Source organism: Adiantum capillus-veneris, chromosome 20, assembly GCF_014529385.1.
Source record: "Adiantum capillus-veneris isolate H3 chromosome 20, ASM1452938v2, whole genome shotgun sequence".
Taxonomy (NCBI): Eukaryota; Viridiplantae; Streptophyta; class Polypodiopsida; order Polypodiales; family Pteridaceae; genus Adiantum; species Adiantum capillus-veneris.
This window is the reverse complement of record NC_140950.1, coordinates 116,042,469-116,049,119: the sequence shown is the minus strand read 5'-3', so window position 1 is coordinate 116,049,119 and position 6,651 is coordinate 116,042,469. Positions and strand designations below refer to the sequence as shown.

Genomic DNA, 6,651 nt, shown 5'->3' with positions numbered 1-6,651 from the left:
TTAAAGGGCCCTTTTGGGGTTCATATTTTTCCTAATGTAAGCACTTATAGCAACTAGCTTTCTCCAAAACAATGAAACCAAAATCTATAAATTAAAAGAATACCTCTTTTGACTGTTTCATTTTCATAGTCACCAACATTTTTTGGACACTTCAGCTCAAGCCACAATATCTAGAAATTCAAATGCTTTCAAACACATGTCTAATATGTAAACATTATCTTATGCTTTAAAACATGTAAAACATTGCTTTAGCTTTATACAGTATTGTATCTACCCTTTCACAAAGGAAGAGCCTTGTACAACGAGAAAGTTGTTGCCTCAACACCTACTAAACCCACCCTCTAGCCATGCAAGGTTCGTATAACGTTTGTCGTGGAGCTCATCCAACACCAACAATGACCTTAGGCCCTCGCCACAAGCAACAAGAACTTTTTGGTCCTTTTGGGAAGAGATGAATGCACCTGCTTGAGGAACTGCGGATTGTGTATGGTTAGCTGTTGGCCCATCCTGATTCCACCATAGCCCATTTAAATGCTTCTCATGAGAATATTAAGATAGCTTGAATCATCATCCTCGAGGAAGAGGGGAATGTGAAGGGATCCACCGACATAAGCCTTCTCCCATTCCCAAACAGGCCGCACATCTAGAAGCTTGTAGCCCTTGTTGCAGATATGCTTGTGGGCATCCACAAGAGCGATGGGCTTGATGACTCTCAGCTCCACAAGCACAAGAGCATCTCACAAGGAAGCCTAGGGCTCAATCAAGCAAGCCTCTTTCCGTGAAGGATGGGAAGAGAGGGTGTGACTGTCAGGCCAGAGATGACTACTTTGGGATGACCCATAACCACAACTCATAATTTCTCTCTTCCTTCTCCACACACACACACACACACACACACACACACACACACACACACACACACACACACACACACACACACACACACACACACACACACACACACACACACACATGCACACAGCCGTCCCCCTCAGGATGAGCTATTGAGGACACAATATAGAGCCCTAACGACAATTGGGAGAATGAGGATATCAACATTATCGATAGCTACCCTGACCCTTGGGCTCGATTTGATATACAACAATACACCCTTTCCTTGTACTCCTTCTTGGTCTCTGTGCTCGAACCTCCTTGGTGTTATTATTATTGACAAAGCTTTTGAGGAGAAGGAGCGCTTTATTTACTTGTGCTTCATTGCATTGCTTTTGAAGCAATATAAAGCTGGAACGCAACCCATTGTTACTTTTGAAATATGAAAAGCTGGAACACAGCTCGTTACACTTGGGATCGTGGACAATGGCTTAGATTATGCCACATGGTTGCTTGTAGGTTCAAGGAATTAAAAAACCTCCTTAGGCTCACCAAGTAACTAGGAAATGCGGTGACACATGCTTGATTACTTCGTTAGCGTAGTAGCCAATTTCAAATCCCTTCCCTCAACCCATGTGGCTGCTCTCTTCTTAAAAAACCACTTCGATGAAAAGCTCTAAAAAAACCTCCACCGTCAAAAGCTACCAACTGCCAAGTCAATAAAATAAAAAAAGCATTCTGCGTTGCTCTCAGCAGCAAGTCGATCTTCTCCACAAGCAGTTCACGAGTTCCCAGAAGCAGCTCGGAGCTTTGTTAGCAGGTTTGTCTCTGGCCACTGTTTGGGGGGGGGGGAGAGAGAGATAGATAGATAGATAGAGAGAGAGAGAGAGAGAGAGAGAGAGAGAGAGAGAGAGAGAGAGAGAGAGAGAGAGAGAGAGAGAGAGAGAGAGAGAGAGAGAGAGAGAGAGAGAGAGAGAGAGAGAGAGAGAGAGAGAGAGAGAGAAGGCTGTGAAGCTAGTAGCATCTTTTGATGCTCCTTCTTTCAACCAAAGCCATCATCATAGCACGTTATAATTTCCGCACACACATACTCATAGGAGTAATTGCTACAGGAGGCTGTGACTTGTTTCTAGGTAGTACTGCAAGAAGTAACAAGCATTGCTGGATGTGGATCTACAAATTACCCTTCTCTTTCCATGCTTTTCTTCTGTGCTCCAAAATAGCTCGCATTTACCCTATGCTTAAGCAACTTATTAGGAGGTTAATTAGTAGCTTCTACTCACATTTGAAGTCATATAAGAGAAAGAAATCGAGACAAAAGTAACAAGTACTTGCTCGCGCAGAGCTGTAATGGAACCATAAAACAAGGACCCTACTGCCTTTGACTCATCCTCTGATCTATGTTGGTGGGAGTGGCAACACCCATCTATGGTGTTGGAAGTAGCAACGCCCAGCTAGCTGTTGTATTGGCACCTTATACCTGTTCACATGAAAGCAAAGATCCATGAAGAAAAGCCTACCTCGTTGACATGGCGAGAGCATTGTTCACTAGCATAGAGTCTATAGGCCAAGCTCCTCCCTATTCATTCCAGCAATCGAAGGTCGACAATGTTACTGTTTGCCTCATCGGCATATTGGAATCGAACTTCTTTTGGTGTAAAGACTCTGCGCCTTCCCCGTGTAGCAATTATAGCAGCTTGGTGTGCAACAATAGTGGCTAGTTGAACAATATGTCCAGCTTCAACTACCTTACTCAACTCGTTTCTACAGGTGCAACTAGTTATGACCAGCATTATGCCGCTCCAAGTATAGCTCAGACAAATTCAACAACCCTGTGCCCTCGACCATCCTTCAATGTTCATGGAAATGATATACAGCAGGTCCCATGCCTAATTCTCAAGATTCACACCAGTTCTTTCCACGCAGTATGCCCGTGTAGCAGCAAGCCGCATAGAACCAAAAAGGAGTATCAAAGATCTTTCAAACCCTGGTAATATATTTTGCAGATCATCAAGCTAGAGAGTACTTCGGATGCTTGCCGACGTGATGAGCACTCCCAAAGCTCAGATATTTCGTGCGATCAACCCATGGTAGAGGTATGTTCTACTAGTGCTACTGAAGCAGAAGATATCAGATTTCAATCGATGATCAGCTGGTATGATCTATAGTGGAATCACCAAAACTCATCGCAGCACGTTATAATTTTTGCACACACATACTTGCATACTCATGGGAGTAATTGCTACAAGAGGCTGTGACTTCTTTCTAGCTACTACTGCAGGAAGTAACTAGGATTGTTGGATGTGGTTGTACAAATTACCCTTCTCTTTCTATGCTTTTATTCTGTGCTCCAAAATAGCTCGCATTTACCCTACGCTTAAGCAACCTATTAGGAGGTTATTTAGCAGCATCTACTCACATATAAAGTCATATAAGAGAAAGAAATCGAGACAAAAGTTAAAAGGACTTTCTCGCGCAAAGCTTTAATGGAACCATCAAACGCGGACCTTACTGCCTTTGACTCATCCTCTGATCTATGGTGCTGGGAGTAGCAACACCCATCTATGGTGTTGGAAGTGGCAACGCCTAGCTAGCTGTTGTACTGGCACCTTACACCTGTTCACATGAAAGAAAAGATCCATGAAGAAGATCCTACCTCGTCGACATGGCAAGAGCATTCTTCAGTAGCATAGAGTTTGTAGGCCAAGCTCCTCCCTATTCATTCCAGCAGTAGAAGGTCGACAATGTCACTGTTTGCCTCATCGGCATATTGGAATCAGCCTTCTTTTGCAGTGAAGCCTCCGCGCATTCCCCGCGTAGCAATCATAGCAGGTTGGTGTGCAACAAGACCCAGTGGCTAGTTGAACAATATGTCCAGCTTCAACTACCTTACTCAGCTTGTTTCTGCAGATGCAACTAGTTATCACCAGCGTTATGCCGCTCCAACTATAGCTCATGCAAATTCAACAATCATGTGCCCTTGACCATCCTTCAATGTTCATGGAAATGATATACAGCAGGTCCCATGCCTAATTCTCGAGATTCACACTAGTTCTTTTCCGCGCAGTATGCCCGTGTAGGAGCAAGCTGGACAAAACCGGAAAGGAGTATCGAAGATCTTTCAAACCCTGGTCAGATCATCAAGTTGGAGAGTACTTCAGATTCTTGCCGATGTGATGAGCACTCCCAAAGCTCATATCTCGTGCAATCAACCCAAGGCAGAGGTACGTTCTACTAGTGCTGCTGAAGTAGAAGATATCAGATTTCAATCGATGATCAGTTGGTCTAATCTATAGTCAAATCACTAAACTCATTGCCTTTGCTAGCCCGTTCATACATTATTTTGCTGATGCTCTCAGCCTGTAGTAGCAGATCAGCCAGCAATCTCACTTTTCAGCCCATTCTCCGTCGTGACGGAACGGCTTGTGTTGCCTTCACAATCATCCCGTTGCGGTCCAGTGCTTTGGTAGCCCATTGGGCTTCTCCTTGGCCATTTCCACATTGACATCGAGTACTTGATTGTTGTCCATCATCAGCAACACCAAGATCTGCATTTTGAGTCCTTCACTCCTTTCGTATCAGGTGCACATTTCAGCCACATCGGTGGCGATCGGTACCTTGAAAGCATCTGCAGCTTGACTAGCATTCAAAAGAGAGAGGATTGCAGCATGTCTAGCACGTGCGCACACACACACACACAGAGGGAGAGAGATTGTGAATCAAAAGAGAGAGAAAGAGAGATATCCCGAGGAGGTCACCTAATAAAAATGGAACCTATCACGTGAGCTCAACAAAAGGGTATTTAAAGTTCTTGAAACATACCGAAATATATATACAGAAGGGCATTATTTTTTCAAATTTGAAAAAAACTTACAGATTTTAAAAGAAAAGGGTACATTATATTCTTAACAAAATTCACAGATATGGGGTTTTACAAACATGTCTTGAACGCACGTGATATGGTAGTTTTACACATAGTGAACCCCCTGAGAGAGATATAGAGAGAGAATTGCAGCTTGTCTAGCGTTCAAAATTAGAGAGAGAGAGAGAGAGAGAGAGAGAGAGAGAGAGAGAGAGAGAGAGAGAGAGAGAGAGAGAGAGAGAGAGAGAGAGAGAGAGAGAGAGAGAGAGAGAGAGAGAGAGATTGCCAACCTGGTAATTGCTGATGTATTGTGACTGCTGAAGGAGATGCTACTCACGCAAGTGAGAGAGGCCCTCGCTTTGCATCTATACTCGTCAAGGCTGGCGGGGATTTAAAAAGCTAGCTTTGTCAGCAGGGCAGAAAGCTCGCCGACAAGAGTGTGGACTCTTGGAATGCACTGATCGCAAGAATTTTCCAATAGGAACAAGGGCAAAAAGCTCTAGTATGCTTTCAGCAGGTGCGAAGCGAGGGCCTCTCTCTAGATGCAATCACCTATGTAGGCATCTTGAAGGCATTCGGATCTGTCGTGCTTTTTTAATTATCACAGGCAGAATCTGGACGGGAAGTGAAGGCCTCTCTCTAGATGCAATCACCTATGCAGGCATAGATGCTATCACCTATCCAAGCATCACATGTCACATGAAGCCTCTCTCCGGATGCAATCACCTACGCATGCATCTTGAAGGCGTGTGGCTCTACGCAAGAAAAGTGCTTGGAACTGTCTTGGTTGGCTCTACGCAAGATGTTGATATAGGCACAAAAACTCAGAGGTATATTATGAGTCAAAGGCTCTTGAAGAAAGATGTCGTGCTTGGAAGCACTGTCATGGTCGATATGTATGTCAATGTGGTATGCTTGAGAAAGCATAAAAAGTGCTTGAGGAGCTTCAGTCTGGAATGTCCTCTCTTGGAATGCACCGATTGTAGGATATGCACTGATGTCCGGAGCAGGGCTAGAAAGCCCTAGGCTGTTTCTAGCGGATGCAAAGCCAGCTCTCCCTATATCCTCATGCAAATATCACTTGGAACAACGTCTCTTGGAATGCACTAGTCGTGGGATACGTACAATAAGAACAAGGCCAAAAAGATCTAGGATGTTTTCAGCGGATGCGAGGAAATTGTATTTCTCCAAATTCAGCCACCTATACTTTCGTCTTGAAGGCACGTGGCTCTAGAAAGTGCTTGAGTGTCTTGTCTGGAGTGTGAACTCTTGGAATGCAATGATTGCAAGATTGTCCCACGGGGCAGGGCCAGAAAGCTCTAGTTTGTTTTCAGTAGATGCGAAGTGAGGACCTCTCTCCAGATGCAATCACGTACGCATGCAATCACTAGCTGTTATGTTCGGAATGTCATGATCGATATGTATGCTAACTGTTGTGCGCATGAGAAAGCACAAAAAGTGCTTGAGGAGCTTCCTGTCTTGAATGTCTCCTCTTGGAATCCTCTTGAAATGTCCCTCTCAGTTGCAATTGTCCGGTGCTCTATTCGAAATGTCAGTAGATGTGAAGCGAGGGCCTCTCTCTGGATGCAATCACCTATGCATGCATCTTGAAGGCTTGTGGCTCCACGCAAGAAAAGTGCTTGGCACTGTCTTGATTGGCTCTACGCAAGATGTTGATATAGGCACAAAAACTCAAAAGTATAGTATGAGTCAGAAACTCTTGAAGAAAGATGTCGTGCTTGGCAGCACTTTCTTGGTCGATATGTATGTCAAATGTGGTACACTTGAGAAAGCACAAAAAGTGCTTGAAGATCTTCAGTTTGGAATGTCGTCTCTTGGAATGCACCGATTGCGGGATACGCATTGATGTCCGGAGCAGGGCTAGAAAGCCCTAGGTTGTTTCTAGCGGATGCAAAGCCAGCTCTCCCTATATCCTTATGAAAAGATCACTTGGAATG

The 6,651-nt window shown here is 44.3% G+C and overlaps 1 pseudogene; it reads right to left on the bottom strand.

The window, feature by feature from the left end:
- Positions 1-270: 270 nt before the first annotated feature.
- On the bottom strand, positions 271-841 carry LOC147433143 (rhodanese-like domain-containing protein 10 pseudogene; annotated as a pseudogene).
- Positions 842-6,651: the final 5,810 nt, after the last annotated feature.